Source organism: Macaca fascicularis, chromosome 15 (genome assembly GCF_037993035.2).
Source record: "Macaca fascicularis isolate 582-1 chromosome 15, T2T-MFA8v1.1".
Taxonomy (NCBI): domain Eukaryota; kingdom Metazoa; phylum Chordata; class Mammalia; order Primates; family Cercopithecidae; genus Macaca; species Macaca fascicularis.
In genome coordinates, this window is record NC_088389.1 from 104,759,167 (window position 1) to 104,777,088 (window position 17,922).

Below are 17,922 nucleotides of genomic sequence, written 5' to 3' on the forward strand. Positions count from 1 at the left end.
GGAGGTTGCAGTGAGCCAAGATCACGCACTCCAGCCTGGCAACAGAGCAAGACTCCATTTCAAAACAAAACAAAACAAAACAACACGAGAATACAGTAAGTATAACTTTCAAAACAGGTATTAATCAACTATTTATATTATTAAAAAGGCTTCCAGTCAACAAGAGTCAAAAGTTATACACAGATTTTCAACTGCATGGGGATCATTTCCTGAACCCTCGTGTTGTTCAAGGGCCAATTGTACTATGTTTTATTCACTCTTGAGTGCATTTATTAAGCAAGCATGATTGTGTATACACGCTTGTAAGAACTGAGAACACAATGAGGTCAACAAGAGAGTTTCAGTCCTTAAAAATATGACAAAATGGATGTAAGTACAATAAAGTGAATAGGAAATTAGAATACATGACATAAAATAAATGCTACATTTAGAGGAATGCTATGTAGCTCTTGAGAGCAACGACAAGCCAAGTGCTAAGAGGTAAGTTAAAAAAGCTGGTACACAAAAATTAATAGGAGCTATGAAATTGTCTAGAAGGGAAAAAATAGTTTAAGCTGAGAAAGAATTATGTGAAAAGTTGACAAGTTACAAAAGTGCTTGGGCAAGTCCTGAGCTCATCAGTAAATCTGCGGCAGGCGCAAAGGATGAAATTATTTGCAGAAATGAAATTACATGGACCATGTGTGCTAGATTGAGGAGCTTGGATCTGAGGGCAATGAAGAGACACTAGGAGTTTTACAGAGCAGAAAAGTAGAGTTAGATATGTCTTTTGGAAAACTTCACTGAGTGTCAACCATTCTCCACATTTGTTTTGAAAGACATATTTTAAATGCATGTCTATAATTTCTTATTCAAAACCCTTGGAACCAGATATAATTTAGAATTCAGAATAGGTTGGACTTCTAGAAAACTAATAAGGTAAGTGCACTGGATATTGTATAACACCCCCAAAGGGGTCAGTAGCAATATCCCACAATCAAATACATGCAATTATCTTCATCAGATTGTATAAATTTTCACTTTAAACAGGACTAATAAGTTTAGTTCAGATTTTAAAGTAAATGAATTAAGATGAAATGTTTGGTTGTCAGAATATTTTGATTTCGGACTTGCAAATGAGGGGCTATGGGTGTATATGAGAAATGTCAGAGGCACACATGAAGGCAGTATTAGTCTGAAAACCAAAGCAAACAATTTGGTAACAATTACTGGTGGTAACATTGCAGTAGTATAACAATGATTTATGGTGTGGAGTAAAGCACCCACAGAGTAAATTGGGTATTGGCTGCCCTTCATCTTTGTGTCACTGTTGAATAGACTTTGCTCTCCTGCTCCACAAAGGCAAATTGTTGACATAGTTTAGTACACACCACATTGCTCTCTGGTATAAAATCTACATTATATTACGACTTGGAACAAGTTGCACCCTGCAGTTTTTTGTGACCTATCCTGCTCAGTATCCTGTCAAACTATTTAACGGTGTATTCATAAAGCTCTAGTTAAAATTCACATCTTCATTAAAATCTGGTGACATTCTTATGAACAGGTTGAATTATACCCTATGCTATAGCATAACAGTTGAGAGCCACTGGGGGTAGCAAATGGATCATTGGAAGGGGCAAGATTTCATTCAGGAAAGTCAGTTAGGAACAATCACAAAGTAATCTCATTAACAGATGATACTACCCTTAACTGGGGAAATTGCAGCAATATTCTTTGACCTTGAAATACAGATGGATTCTGCCCCCATTATAGCATAAGGCAGAAAAAAAGATGAACTATTATTGATCTGGGGAAAGAAAAAGTACTCATTTATGATTGGAGATATTTTGGAATGTATCTTGCAGGAAGCGAACTTTATCCTGAATCTTGAAATAAAAATAGACAGTCCGTGAATGGAAAGGATGAGGTAGATAGTTAAGTCTAAGGGAGAGATAACAAATGCACCAAGGTATACCTAGAAAGAATTTGCATAAAGTGGGGATAAACCTATCATGGACATTAAAAGTCCTGTTAAGAAATTTTATTTATTTATTTATTTATTTATTTATTTATTTATTTATTTATTTTTGAGACAGAGTTTCGCTCTTGTTGCCCAGGCTGGAGTGCAGTGGTGCAATCTCGGCTCACAGCAACCTCGGCTCACAGCAACCTCTGCCTCCTGGGTCAAGGGATTCTCCTGCCTCAGCTTTCCAGGTAGCTGGGATTACAGGTGCATGCGCCACCACGCCTGACTAATTTTGCATTTTTAGTAGAGACAGGGTTTCTCCATTTTGGCCAGGCCGGTCTCGAACTCCCTACCTCAGCCTCCCAAAGTGCTGGGATTCCAGGCGTGAGCCACCATGCCCTGCCAAGACATTTTGTTTTATTCTGCAGGTAATGGAGGTTGTCTGGGTACAGTATGAAGGATGATCAAAATCAAGGAGCTATATCTCAACAACTCTTCTATTCAACATATGAGAAAAATAAAAATTAAATATATTGTTAAAATAGCCTCAAAAATACTGGTTCTCTACAAGACTGATTTTATATAGAACTATCTGTTTACTGTGAGTGATTCAGAAGCAAAATGTAGTCACTAATATTAAGAAAACCTTGGTAGATAGAGCCAGGGGAGGACATGAAGGGAGAGTTCTCATGCTTCTATACCTGATAACAAAAATGATCACAAAGACTGCAAAAACCACAAAGGCCATCACAACTTTATTAAAAAAAAATACTTCTGCAAGGACATATGCCCATCTAATCTCGGACTGGTGGCACCCTTGTTATTGATCTTTGTAGCAAAGTATAATTATTTCAAAACAATTATGTAACCCTCCTCATTGTTTTCTTTAAAAACTTTTGTCTTCCTTTTCATCCCTAAAAACACGCATAGTTTACAATGGCGTGAATATTCTCGTGTAATGTTCTATTCCCAAATAAACATTTTTTCTTTTAGAGAATGTCTATTTGTTATTTAAGTTGACTCTATCTATCTAGCTAGCTAGCTAGCTATCTAGTGCTTATGTGAATGTTTATGTAGGTATGTTTGTGTATGTATTGTACAACCTCATTTTCTGGAATTTAAGAATTCAATTCAAAAGCACTTCATGCATAGCAATTCAACCATAAACCCTTTAGCATGACTACCCTTCCAGCAATGGAAATTTAGTCATCTTTTCCTGAAATAAAAGCAGCGAGGTGACACGTTCCTTGCTTGGCTCATGGGGTGAGAAGGTCTCTCTTGAGGCTGTCTGTTACATTGCCATGCCTTCTTACTAATGAACGCTTCCCCTACTTGTACACTTCTTTAGGCAAAACAATTTTCTTTCAAGGTGCTTTATAATGTCATTAGATTTCCCATTTGTGTTCAAATGTACCACATTCATGAGCAGGAGATACTAGCGCTGGTTTTCTCTGAAATGAGGGACCAAGAAGGAAACTGCTTTCTACAGAACATTTGACTTCTTGCTCCTTATACCTCTGTTTCTTAAATAAGGGCATTCTAGTTGTTTGCTGTTTTGTCTTACCCAACTTTATTTTATGGATATGAAGATGAGTAGAATATTGGGGTAAGCACACTTTAACCATGGACGTCAGGGACACTGTGACATTATGATGTTAGAAAAAAGATGGGCAGGTCTGAACACTGGTCACTGACATCAGTATTTTGATATGATAATAATATCTTATTTCTTTTATCTTTTTAAGAGTAGTATTTACTAGGCTCTAAAAGACACACATATTTGGTTCATGAAGAATAACTCTGAGGTCATTTCATAAGTCAAAAATACGTATCATCTATGATGGCTGCAGTCTACCCCAAACTGAGGCTATAAGACTGTACTTTAGAACAAAGTTCTGAATACTGCAAGAATCTTGGCATGTATGACCCAGTTTCTCTTAGGTTGATACAGCTGATCCTCCAGTAACATCCTTTCATTGAAAGTCTTTTGTATTGTAACATTGATGAGGGTGTGAACCCCGAAAACCTGAGACGAGTCTCAGTTTGTTTAGTAAGTTTATTTTGCCGAGATTGAGGATGCGCCGATGAAGATCCTGATGACATGTGCCCAAGGTGGTCAGGGCACAGTTTGGTTTTATACATTTCGGGAGACATGAGACATCAATCAACAAATGTAAGATGAACATTGGTTCCATGTGGAAAGGTGGGACAACTCGAAGCAGGGAGGGGTCTTCCGGGTCATATGTAGATAAGAGATAAGTGGTTGCATTCTTCTGAGTTTCTGATTAGCCTCTCCAAAGGAGGTAATCAGATACGCATTTATCTCTGTGAGCAGAGGGGTAACTTAGAATAAATGGGAGGCAGGATTTGCCCTAAGCAGTTCCCAGCTTGAGTTTTCTCTTTACCTTAGTGATTTGGGGGTCCCAAGATACATTCCTTTCAAAAGGAAAAAAAAAAAAAAAAATCAATTCCCAGCCAGGATCACTGTTCATGTGGAGTTTTCACATTCTCCCCATGTCTGTGTGTTTCCTCCAGGTTCTCTGATTTCCTCCCACATCCCAAAGACATGGAGGTTAGGTGACTCTGTATGTCTACATGGTTCAAGCCTCAGTGTGTGGATTGTATGTGTGAGTGTGCCCAATGGGATGGAGTCCTGTCCAGGTTGGTTCCAGCCTTGGCCCTGAGCTGCCAGGATAGATTCTGGCCACTCATTATCCTGAACTGAAAGAACTGGGTAAATAATTACATTACTTGCTTGTATTGATCTTTCATAAATGTGTGTATAGCTCACATTTATTTAAATATTTAATATTGGTAGATTTGGGGTCTTTATTTAGAAGTTTGGTGATGTTTTTGTGACCAGAAATACACTATAGGAACTTACATCTTGTTTATATCAATTAGTGTATGGTAAAATTGGTTTCGGTATATGTTGTTTCACTTAAAGTCACAGTTTCCAAGAACTTATGGAGGACATTGAGTGAGCGCTTACCATGTTTTATTTGTTCAGCTACTCTTTAGGAACTGACAAATACAATTTAATCTAATTCTCTAACCTCAATCCTGTGAATGCCAACACTCATATATATTCTGACTCTGAAAATGTTTCAGCCTTGCTCCTTCGCAGAGAATTGTTGCAATAAGGTTAGGACTTAGAGGTTCTCAATATTGCTTTGGCCACTGGGGTCTTTTTTGTCTTGATACAAATTTGGAGATTTTTTTTTCTATATATGTGAAAAATACCATTGGAAATTTGATAGGGATTAGCAACCTCTAGTATTCCTAAAATTGGTAAAGATAGATAGATAGATAGATAGATAGATAGATAGATAGATAGATATAGATACAGATAGATATAGATATAGATATAGATATAGATATAGATATAGATATAGATATAGATATAGATATAGATGATGCCATTGCTAAGAAGTTGACAGGTTCTAGGTTAACCTGAAAATGTATTGTATATATATTTGCCAAAAATACATGAAATTAATCTCTATCTGCATAAATTTATACTAGTTAGATAAAGCTGATTAGCCATGCAGTAAACTAGATACTCAGCTAAATCCAAGACCAAAGCCAAACACCATCACAAAATGAAATTTGGGGATGAAAAAATGAATCTATAGTACTATAAAATTAATTATTTTTACCATTTCATTTGTTAAAATAGCTTATAAGTCATGTTTTTAAAAGCTGATATATTAATGCAGGAAAAATAATACCTCTGTGAAGAATTCGAAAACTTCTTAGCTCAAAAAACACACAATGATATTGAGCACATTGTCACATGGTCATTTGTATGTGTTATTTCTTTATTTTAATTTGAATTATTTTATTTTAAGTTCTGGGATACAAGTGCAAGATGTGCAGGTTACACAGGCAAATGTGTGTCATGGTGGTTTGCTGCACCTATCAACCCATAACCTAGGTATTAAGCCCAGCATACATCAGCTATTTTCCTTGATGTTCTCCCTCCCCATACACCACCTCCACCCCCTGACAGGTCCCAGTGTGTGTTGTTCCAAGCTCCCTGTGTCCATGTGTTCTCATTGTTCAGCTCCCACTTCTAAGTGAGAACATGTGATGTTTGGTTTTCTGTTCCTACCTTAGTTTACTAAGGACAATGGCTTCCAGCTCCAAAGGCCATGATCTCGTGACATTTTATGACTTCATAGTAAATGTCCATTCAAGTCTCCTTTGCTCATTTTAAACTTGAGTTTGTTTCCTTCCTTCCTTCTTTCCTTCCTTCCTTCCTTCCTCTTTCTTTCCTTTTCTTTCTTTCTTTCTTTCTTTCTTTCTTTCTTTCTTTCTTTCTTTCTTTCTTTCTTTCTTTCTTTCTTTCTTTCTCTTTCTTTCTCTTTCTCTCTTTCTTTCTTTTCTTTCCTGCTTTCTTGCTTGCTTTCTTTCTCTTGCTTTCTTTCTCTTTCTCTCTTTCCTTCCTTACTTTCTTCCTCCCTCCCTCCCTCCCTTCCCTCCTTCCTTCTTTCCTTCCTTCCTTCCTTTTTTTTCTTTTCTATTGCTTTGTTTAAGCTCCTTATATATTTTGGATGTTAAACCCTCATCAGATGCTTAGTTTGCAAGTATTTTCTCCCATTCTGCAAGTTGTCACTTCACTTTGTTAATTGTGATTGTTTCCATTGGCTTTGTGGAGCTTTTTAGTTTTAGATAATTTAATGCATTTATTTTTGCTTTTGTTGCCTGTGCTTTCGGGGTCATAGCCAAGAGATCATTGCCCAGGCCAATGTCATAAAGTTTTTCCCCTATTTTTTCTTCTAGAAGCTTATCTTTACAGTTTCAGATTTTACATTTAAGTCTCTGAATCCACTTTGAGTTGAGCTTTGTATGTAGTGTAAGATAACAGTCCAATTTCATTCTTTTGCATGCAAATAACCAGTTTTCCCAATACCATTTCTTATATGACTATCTTCTCCTCATTGTGTATTCTTGGTGTCTTTATCAAAGACTAGTTGACTCTAAATGCAGGGGTTGATTTCTGAGATCTCTATTCTGTTCCATTCATCTATGTGTCTGTTTTTATGCCCCTACTGCACTGTTTTGGTTACTACAGCTTTATAATATAACTTGAAATCAGATCGTGTGATGCTCCCAGTTTTTTGTGTGTTTGTTTCTCAATATTGCTTTGGCTCTTTGGGGTCTTTTGCAGCTTTATACAAATTTTAGGATTTTTTTTTTTATATTTCAGGCAATAATGTCACTTGAATTTTTATAGGAATTGTGTTGAATCTGTAGGTCAATTTGAGTAGTATGGACATTTAAACAATATTATGTCTTCCAATTCATAAAACAGAATGTTTTACCATTTATTTGTACCTTCTTTATTTTTTTCATCAGTGTTTTGTCATTTTCTGTGTACAGTCTTTTCATCTCCTTGGTTAAGTTTATTTCTAAATATTTTATTATTTTGATGCTATTTTAAATGGGATTGTTTTCTCGATTTCTTTTTTAGTTCTTTGTTAGTGTACAGAAATGCAACTGGGTTTTTTATGTTGATTTTGTATCCTGCAACTTCACTGAATTACTGGTTCTGACAGTTTTTTAGTGAAGTCTGTAGGGTTTTCTTATATAAGATTAGGTCATCTGTAAACAGAGATAATATAACCTTTTCCATTCTGATTTAGAAGCCCTTTCTTTCTTTTTCTGTCTGATTGCTCTGTTTTGGACTTCTAGTGCTATGTTGAAAATAAATGGCAATAGTCGGTACCCTTGCCTTGTTCTTGATCTTAAAGGAAGGCTTTCAGCTGTTCAGCATTGAGTATGATGTTAGCTGTAGGCTTGCATTACATGACTTTTATTATGTTGAGGTACCTTCCTTATAAACTTAATTTGTTGAGATTATATTATGAAAGAATGTTGAATTTTGTTAAATACTTTATCTGCATCTATTGACAGGATCATATATTTTTATTCTTCATTTTGTTAATGTGGTATATTAACAGATGTATTGATTTAAAAATGTTGAACCAGGGATAAATTCCACTTGTTTATGATGTATGACCCTTTTAATGTGCTGTTGATTTTTGTTTTCTAGTATTTTGATAAGAATGTTTGCATCTATGTTTACCAAGGTTATTGTCCCATAATTTTTTTTTTCTATAATGTCTTTGCCTTGCTTTGGTATGAGAGAAATGCTTGCCCTGTATAATGTATTTGAAAATGTTCCCTCCTCTTCAATTTTTTGAAAGAGTTTGAAAAGGATTGACATTAATTCCTCTTTAAATGCTTGGAAGAATTTACTGGTGAAGCTATCTGGTACTCAGCATTTTTTACGTTTGGCTGGGAAATTTTTTATTATTTCTTCAGTCTCCTCATTCATTATTGGTCTGTTTAGATTATCTATTTCTTTCTTTTTCTTTCTTTCTTTTTTTTTTTTTTTTTGAGACAGAGTTTTGCTCTTGTCACCCAGGCTGGTGTGCAATGGCACAATCTTGGCTCACTGCAACGTCTGCCTCCTGGGTTCAAGCGATTCTCCTGCCCCAGCCTCCCAAGTAGCTGTGATTACAGGCACATACCACCACACCTGGGTTATTTTTGAATAGAGATGGGGTTTCACCATGTTGACCAGACTGGTCTCAAACTCCCGATCTCAGGTGAGTCACCTGCCTCAGCTCCCAAAGTGCTGGGATTACAGGCGTGAGTCACCGCACCCAGTCTCTATTACCTTTCTAGTCTATATTTCCTTTATTTCTGACCAAATCTACAATGTGATATCACCTCAAACCTGTTAAGATGACTATTCTAAAACTGACAAAATACATAACAACTATTGGCAAGGGGGTGGGAAAGAGAATCCTTGTACACTGTTGGGGTGAATGTAACTAGGTACAGCCATTCAAGTTAAAAAATGGAGGCTTTTCAAAAGATTAAAAGTGGAACTACCGTATAACCCAGAAATCCCACTTCTGGGTATATATCCAAAGAACATGTAGTCAGTATCTCAAACAGATATCTACACACCTATATTTATTGCAGCATAATCTACACTAGTTAAAATATGGAAACAATATTACTGTCTATTAATGGATAAATCAATATAGGAAATGTAATATATACACATATATACATACATGTAAACATACATATATACATATACACACAAACACAATGTGTGGTGATGGATGTGTTAACTAATTTGTGGTAATCATTTCACAGTGTTTATCAATGGATGAATCAATACAAAAAATGAAACATATATGCATATATACACATATACATATACCCAAACACACAAACACACAATGTGTGGTGATGAATGTGTTTATTAATTTGATTGTGCTATTCAATTCCTCATGTATATGTATGGCAAATCATCAAATTATACATTTGATATATGTAATTTTTAACAATTATACCACAATAAAGTTGAACAAAACATACAATATTCTCGTTTCTTAATATTCCACATTTTTCTTTGAAACATAAAATCCAAGCATCTCCATGTTAGAGATAAAAATTATTTACACAATGACTGTCAATCATTGTTATGTCAATGACTGTTCTGTTTTAAAAAAATATTTGAAAGACTTCACAATCAACATTAACTACTGAAGTATTTTATGATTGCAATGTTACACATATTTTTAAAATTCCAGTTATGAACATTATTTCAACCTATTAATTTTATGAAGATAGTTTCACTCCAAGTGGCATGTAGAATGCTTATCTGTATTTGAAAGTGAATATTCTAGTATTAGCACTAAATCTAATGACCTTCATGTTTTTATTACTGAAGCAGTTACAATGATTAAGTATGATGATAACTTATCTAATTTTATTTTATTCAACACTCACTAGTCCATAGAGATCAGAAGTAATGTTGAAAAAGGCAGTAGGCTATAGAGACTTCAAATGGCTAAGGGCAAAGACAAGACCCAAAAGTAGACGTTAGCCAAATATCACAAACAATGCCAAAATTTAGAACATTCCCAGCTAAGTCACTTGATAGAATAAAAGAATTATTACAACATTTTTCAATAATAATCCTTCTTTTTCAATCAAAAGGCTTTATATGTGTGTGTGATGAGATGTAGAAAGATATAGATCTATCTGTGATTTGTATGTATCTGTGTATGTATATATGTGTGTTATATTTATTCCTTGAGAAAAAAAAATGAAGCATTTAATTTTTGGCGCTTCTTTTTTCTGACATTAACTGTGGTTTAACTCTTAAACATCACATCTCAACTTCTTCTAAGAATGGGATCACGCTTTTGCGGTATTTTGAAAGTGCGTATCTCATTCATATGAATGGAGACTATTTTCATTATTAAACATTGATTTTGCCACCATCGTCACCATCCCTTAGGAAGAATCTTTGAAGCCAATGATATATCTGATGATGTAATTCACAACAAAAAAATTTATATCGAGACAGTCTTCACAGTGTTTCTGTGTAAAACACAGCCCCTGGCTTTGCCAGCATGACCAGCCCATGATTCTTCCTTAAAGAATATTATGTTGATAACTATACACATTCATTCTGAAATGGTTTAGGTAAAGCTCTTAAAAGTAAAGCACTCACTCCTAATACCTTAAGAAACAAAAGAGTTTGTGCAAATGGACTTCAGCCCAAGTGAGCAAATGAGCCTCCTGCTGATGTTCTGTGGGTGGAGTGAGAGGGGTGGTGTTTTCCTAGGATGTTCTTCCAAGCTGCTTACAAATGAAAGTGCATTGAGTAATTTGTCTGCTTTTACAGAGTTAATATTTTATGTCTGAGGAAGTCAAATCTGTCTGAACGATTTGTAAGCAATGGAACCCAAAATGAATTTATAAAAAATTAGTTTGAAACTAATGAAATTGGGTCACTATCTTCCCATTTTCCTTGGAAGAAGTTAAGGTTCTAAGATCCCCATGCTCCAGAGGAGATGCTGAACATAGTAAGCGTGTCTGGGAATTGCTGTGTTTCTTTTTCTACAGCCTCTCATCTCACTGGTATTCCACTTCATTCGAGGTTTCTAATGCCTGACTTAAGCAAGTATATGTCTGTCATTGGTATTGATCGATACTACTTTTCGAAATACATTATATTAACGAATTTCTTGGCATCTAACACATCATTTTAGTTACAATGTTGACAGAGTCAAAGCAGGTGTCACTAAAAAGAGAAGAGAATGAAAATAGTTCTGAGCCATCATGTTTGTTTTCTTCTTCTAAACAGAATAAGGATTGTTTTATTTCCAAAAATAGTCTGTAGAAAACAAAATGAAGTGTACACATTTATATTACAGAAGGCCATGACTGTCACCAACTTTAGTGATTTGAAGCAATGTAGTTCTACTAATGAAATATTGAACAGCCTCAGCCACTCTTCCCTCCCAGTACCACTCTCAGTGGTTCTGCTGCTATTGGGCTTTTCCAGCTCCATGAGTGTGTACCAAAGGAAACAGAAGGAAGTCAAGATCTGAATTTGCAGTGAGGAGCTAGGAGCATGCTCATACACCTCCCATCCCCTGAGGTAGGATGCTGAGGGAAACAGAATGAACACACGTCTGACAGGATTTCGTATAGCAAAGATAGTAAGCAGAGCAGAGGCAAGTGAAACGCTTTTCTTCAGATGGAGCTTTGCAGTGATGCATGCTGATGCTAGTCTGCAGGTGACCATCCCAAGTGATAGATGGAAGGCTCTGGCATGCTTAATTTATGGTATCTCTGGGCCAATTATTTTTCTGGTTCAAGAATTGGTAAGTACAGTTGAACAACATGGTTTTGAACTGCCAACACCACTTATACCAGGATTTTTTTTAAAATAAGATATTTTAGTTAGCCCTCCCTGAGCAGGGATTCTGCATGTAGAACCAAATGCATATAGAAAATACTGTATTGGCAGGATGTGAAACCCTGCCAATACCAGGGCTGACTTTTCATATCCATGGTTCTGCACTGTAGACCTTGGGACTTGGGACACCCAGATTTTGGTTACCACAGGGATTCTGGAACCAATCTACCCCAGTAGCTATGGATGACATTATTATTATAGGATTGTAAGATATTAGAATTATTTTATATTTGGGGATGTCAGTCTTATAATGAGTAATACCAACTAAATTTACATCATTTCCTGGCTCCTTCTGAATTCTATACCAAGCTTAGCATCTATTCTGTCTCTATCTACTTCATGGGGATTTTACCCAGATCAAAATTGTATTTTACCCTGAGTTACTTAAATTTGAGAACTTTTTAAAAATCGTTGACACTACCAGTACATATTGATGCAAGGACGTAAATTAAAGAAGTGTTCTCTTTAAAGGTCACCCCTCCCCCCATGGGGAGTAAGTGCTAATTCCCTGAAATATAAAGAAGGACTGAATTAAAGAATAAATTTGCACTTCATGTTACTTGAAAGTACCTGTGAATATAATTTTGCAGAAAGTCAAAGTATTTCTGGGATGATATATTGGTAACACAAGACTTCATTCTTAACCTATGCTGTAATCCTGAATATTTAAGGAGACAAATTTTTATATGTTGTTTGCCAGTAAGTTTCGAGGTATATTAATTAATTTCACAAGGTAATAAACGTAGTCCTTCACATTTATTTCCAGAAGAAAATGGGCCTCTGGACACTGGAAATCAAATAGAAGACATTTTCTTTTACTATTTCTTATTGCTGCATGTTTACATTTCCAGTAAATAAAGATCAAGGAAGTATTTCGTTTTCAATGTTTTGTTTTTCAATGTCAGGAGTTTGAGGCCAACTTGACCAACATGGAGAAACCCATCTCTACTAAAAATACAAAATTAGCTGGGCGTGGTGGCACATGCCTCTAATCCTAGCTACTCGGGAGGCTGAGGCATGAGAATCGCTTGAACCCAGGAGGCAGAGGTTGCAGTGAGCTGAGATTACTGATTGCACTCCAGCCTGGGCAACAAGAGGAAAACTCTGTCCCCTAACAAAAAAATTCATCAGATCACATGAAAAGCTTATATGTTTATGGTAAAAATCAATGATTTTTTTAAGGGAAATAAATGGGTCTTCAATGCCCTTCAATTCCCTAAATACAGTACAGTTTATCAATAGTATATAATTAGGGGGCATCCATTCAAAAAGTGTACCAGGCACACTAAAATTTATCATGTCTACATGCTATTTTCAAGATTTTAAGGAACATTTATTTCAATATTCATTGGATGCAAAAATATATCAAAATAAAAATGTACATTTCAATATATTCTGAGTAGAGATGAATATCATGATAAATTTTTTTCACTAGTAATATGAAAGTGAGCACGTGTTACTTTTTGTTCTGCTATAATTCATTTGAAGGAATAAAATAGGTATAAAATAAAATAATTTCCAGTCATACAGTATAGTAACAGCTTTATTATCAACATAAATTCTTTTATGCTTAAGCCTACATTACTTGAAAAGAAAGTGTGTGGTTAGAAATATACATGTGAAATTCTTAGTGGGTTAATATGCTGTTGAAATGAGAATGCATGTAAAAATAAAAAAGTTGAAATTTTCAGTCTAATCTCATTGCATTCATATGGCACTGCTAAATGTATTGTTCCATAGTATCAAGTCAGTTGTGCTATTTTGAGATAGCAAATATATTTGGCAGCCAAAATGACATAAATTATTAGCATGCATGGGTTTAATGTGGCCTCATCAACCTTTACTCATTGGGCCCTAAATTTGAAACATAATGTTTGCATGATTTATACATGTAAATGTTTATCATTTACTACAATTAGGGAAAAATGAAACTAGAAATTTCAAAGCTTTATATTCCAGGCAGGACATAAAGCTGTGTTTTCTTATAATAAATCTTAACATTTAATTTATATATATTAGACCTAGCACTATAAAAAGCATAATTAATAAGATTAACCATAAAATTTTGCATCCATGTTGCTGCTATCACTCATTAGTTGTTATTATTATAAGTCTGAATTCTAGAAAAAGTGTAACTCCACTACACATACTTGTATGTAGTCTCTATTTAAATTATTTGTGGTTTTAGATGGAAACATCTTTTGGTAGGAATTCAAAAAGAGTTACTTTCAACTCCTATATATTGAAACATATTGATGATCTGAAAAATAAATGACCTACCTTCATCAATGAAATATGTGGTTTTATCCATTAGTACCCAATAATAAATGTATTATGACAGCTTACAGCAATGTGGTCAGCATTTTAAAATTCAAAAAGAAAATACAATTAGTTTGCCACTGCCAAAATAAAATTTGTTAAGAATTTCTCCATCTATCTACTCATCCACCACCATTTACCTAGACAGGACTCGTGTATTTTGAAAACAGTTGGCAGTATAAATCCAATAAGGTTAAATTGAAAATTTTAATCTTTATATTTTTATATGCATTCTCATTTCAACAGCATATTATCCCACTAAGAATATTGCATGTAATTTCTAACGAGACACTTCTGTTTCAAATAATGTGGATTTAGACATCAAAAAATATTTATGCTGATAATAAAGCTGTTACTGTACTGTATGACTAGACACTATTCTGTGAATGAATCTTTGAAAATACCTCACAACAAAAACCAATGCCTTAATTTGGGACTTTGAAGACTGACATTTGATATATATTTATTTTTAAAATGTATATTTATTTTAAATAATCTAGAACTACACAAAAACAAAATGGATGGAAGTTCTGAAAATGCTTGTGTGAAGAGTTTGGTGGCTTCCTTCTATAAAAAATAATTATAATACTGAATCAAAATATTATAAAAAATTATTTGAAGGTAATAAAAAACACTAAATGAAGGCAAGAACTGAAGTAGAATTTACTCTTTAAAGACTCTACTACATGGGTAACCACTGAAAGAGTTTGGTTTTCTTTCTTGGGCAAATACCCTTTGCCCAGTAGTTGTGGAACTGGAGAACTGCAATGGCTTTAGGTAGCAGATATCAGAATGTAGAGCAACAGAGAAGTTAGAAATACAAAGAGGAAAATCAGAAAGTGAGATGGTCATAAAAGGGCTGTGATCCCAATCCTGAGTGTATTTTCCCACAAAACTACTGGCTGATGTCTAAACATCATAAATTTCTGGGAGCCTACAAAAAAAGAATAAAAAATGAGGGAGATTGGGGTTGGGAGAATGTACCCTTGAAAAAGGAACATCTCTGGGTAAGATTTGCAAGTTTGTTATGCTTGTAATTGTCTCCCCAAACTACCTACAGCTTAGTTAGCAGAGAATGGAAGCCTTATTGGCATGAGGGGGTAGAGACCATCTGGAAATTCAGGGGGACGTGGAAAGTGAAAGAATCACAGAGAAAGTAAACCCTCAAAACATCAGTTGCTTTGTCTTTTTCTACTATTTTTCTACCTATCTTGTGGTCTTTTACATGTGTGCATAATAAAAGCATCTAGCGAGGTGCTATTGCTTTATTTTTTAAACATTAGAATAGTCTCTTTATTCATCGACAAATTTATCCTTTAAAATATTGTGATTACTAATATTTGATTTTATTCTTGTCTTCTTATTTTGAGCTTGCTCGTTATGATGCATTTTCTTTGGTATTTTTTTTTCTTTCTTGCCTTCTACTGGTTTTATAAAGTTTTTCTTATTTTTCTCTTTCCTTTATGTACTATGTTTAAGGTTATCTATAATATTTCTGTATGTTGAGATATTTCCCTTAAAATCTTAGCAAAATATTTCACAGAAGAAATTCTTAAATATTTATTTTCTTTATATTCCTCCTAAATAAAACTCAGTCACCCTCAATGTACATAGTTGTCTTAAATTACATCTTTATTTCTAACTTATAATACTTATTATTGTTAATAATGGTATCTTACTAGAATTACTTTGTATCATAATTACTTTGTGTGATTTGTCTACAAATTTAGCATTTCTTCTTGCATATGAATCTGTTTGAGTTTAGTTTACTTTTTCCTGAAAAACAAACTTTTTATTTTTTTTTCCCATTAAGATTTTTCAGTGGAAAATTTTCCCAGTGGAAAATATGCTTGTATGGAAGCATATTTATTTTGTCTTCATTTGAAGTGGGTTATTTTTAGACAAGCATACAGTTTTACTTTGATAGTATTTCTCTCAGTGCTACAAAGATAATCCATTGTCATATAATCCCCATTTTTGCTTTTGACAAAGTTATTTTCAGGCATTCTTTCATTCTAGGTAATCTGTCTTTGCTTGTTAGAAGCTTTTAATAATTTATTTCTATCTTTAGAGGTCTGCAATTTTATTATGATGGACCTAGCTGTAGAATCATTTTGCTTTTTATCCTCTCAACTAGTTGTACTTTCTAAAAATAAAATTTTTGAGTCCTTCATATGCTATGATAAAATTTCAGCCATTATCGCTACATACATTTTATCCATTTATTACTGATCCTATTATATGCATGTTGGACTTTCTCTCTCTCTCTCTCTGTCTTTCTTTCTCTCTTTCTTTTTTTTTTTTTTTTTTTTTTTGAGACTGGGTCTCGCTCTGTCACCCAGGTTGGACTGCAGTGGCACAATCTTGGCTCACTGCAACCTCCATCTTCCAGGTTCAAGTGATTCTCCTGCCTCAGCCTCCCAAGTAGCTGGGACTACAGGTGCACCACCAAGCCCAGCTAATTTTTTTTATATTTTATTAAAGACAGAGTTTCACCATGTTGCCCAGGCTGGTCTCAAACTCCTGAGCTCCAACAATCCACCTGCCTCAGCCTCCCAAAGTGCTGGGATTACAGGCATGAGCCACCATGCTCAGCCAGTATTCTTTCTTATAACTGCTATTTTGTAATTTCCATGTCCTTGTACCTGTGCTGCATTCTTGATAATTTCCCCGTGTCTCATATTTCTATTTATTCATGCTCTCTTCATCTGCATCTAAACTTCCATGTGAGACATTGCATTGTTAATTTCAATTACTATATTTTTTAATTCTAAAGGTTATATGTGAATTACCTATACATGCCAATTCTTTTGTAATACAGTATTTTCCCATTGGAGTTCAAGTATCATTTTAAACATTTTTTATAGTCTCTTTTCACATTGTCCTATTAAGTTCTCCAGACTGAAATCTCTTCTTTTTTCCTTCCCAAATATTGTTTATAATGGACTATACTTTTGAGTATTTTTTTAAATTTAGGTATTATTGACAGGACAACCAGCTGCAGAGAGGAGCTACCCTTTCTGCTAAGAGCTGAACACTTGCCGGGACAACCTGCCTGCAGAGAGGAGCCACCCATTCCAGAGCCTCCTCCCTGTTAAGAGATGAACACTTGACCTCCCTACAGAGAGGAGCTACCCACTCTGGGTCTACTCTGAGTTGTTCTAACACTCAATAAAGCTCTCCTCTTCATCTTGCTCACCCTCCACTTGTCTGTGTACCTCATTCTTCTTGGACACAGGACAAGAACTCGGGCAAAGGCACCACCAGCCACAGAGGTTTCTGACCAGAAAAGCAACACCCCAAAGATTCCCTAATATTATGAGTTCAAATATGTCCTGTGGGCCATGTGTTGCAGGCGTATCTCCTTAGATGAATTTCGTGTTTGCTCTGACAGAACCTAAGTGAATTACAACCTTGAGACTAAGTTTCATGTTAATTTTTTATTTTATTTTGGTATTGCCTGAATCATACAAGTAGTGTAAGTTTGGACCTCACACCAAGAAAAATAACAGAATTGGGGACTTAAATTTTTAATTTTAATTTTTTTCTACCTCATATCAGATGGAGACAAGCTTCATTGCCATCTCCCTGTACCAGAATGTGGAATTTTTCTTGTTCAACCAGTATTTGTGAGTATGGCTTTTTAAAGTTTCTGGTTTTATATTTACTTTCCACTTCTATGTCTTCACCTCTTATAGGCCCAGAACCTCACTCCCTGACCAAGTGTAAAATTAAATAGAATTCTTATGATATCAGGAGAAACAAAATATCTCCCTGACTTCTCTAGATGTCTGTACCATCAGTTCACGTGTTTCTGTCTCTAAAGCACAGTCCCTGTTTCTCCTGACATTTT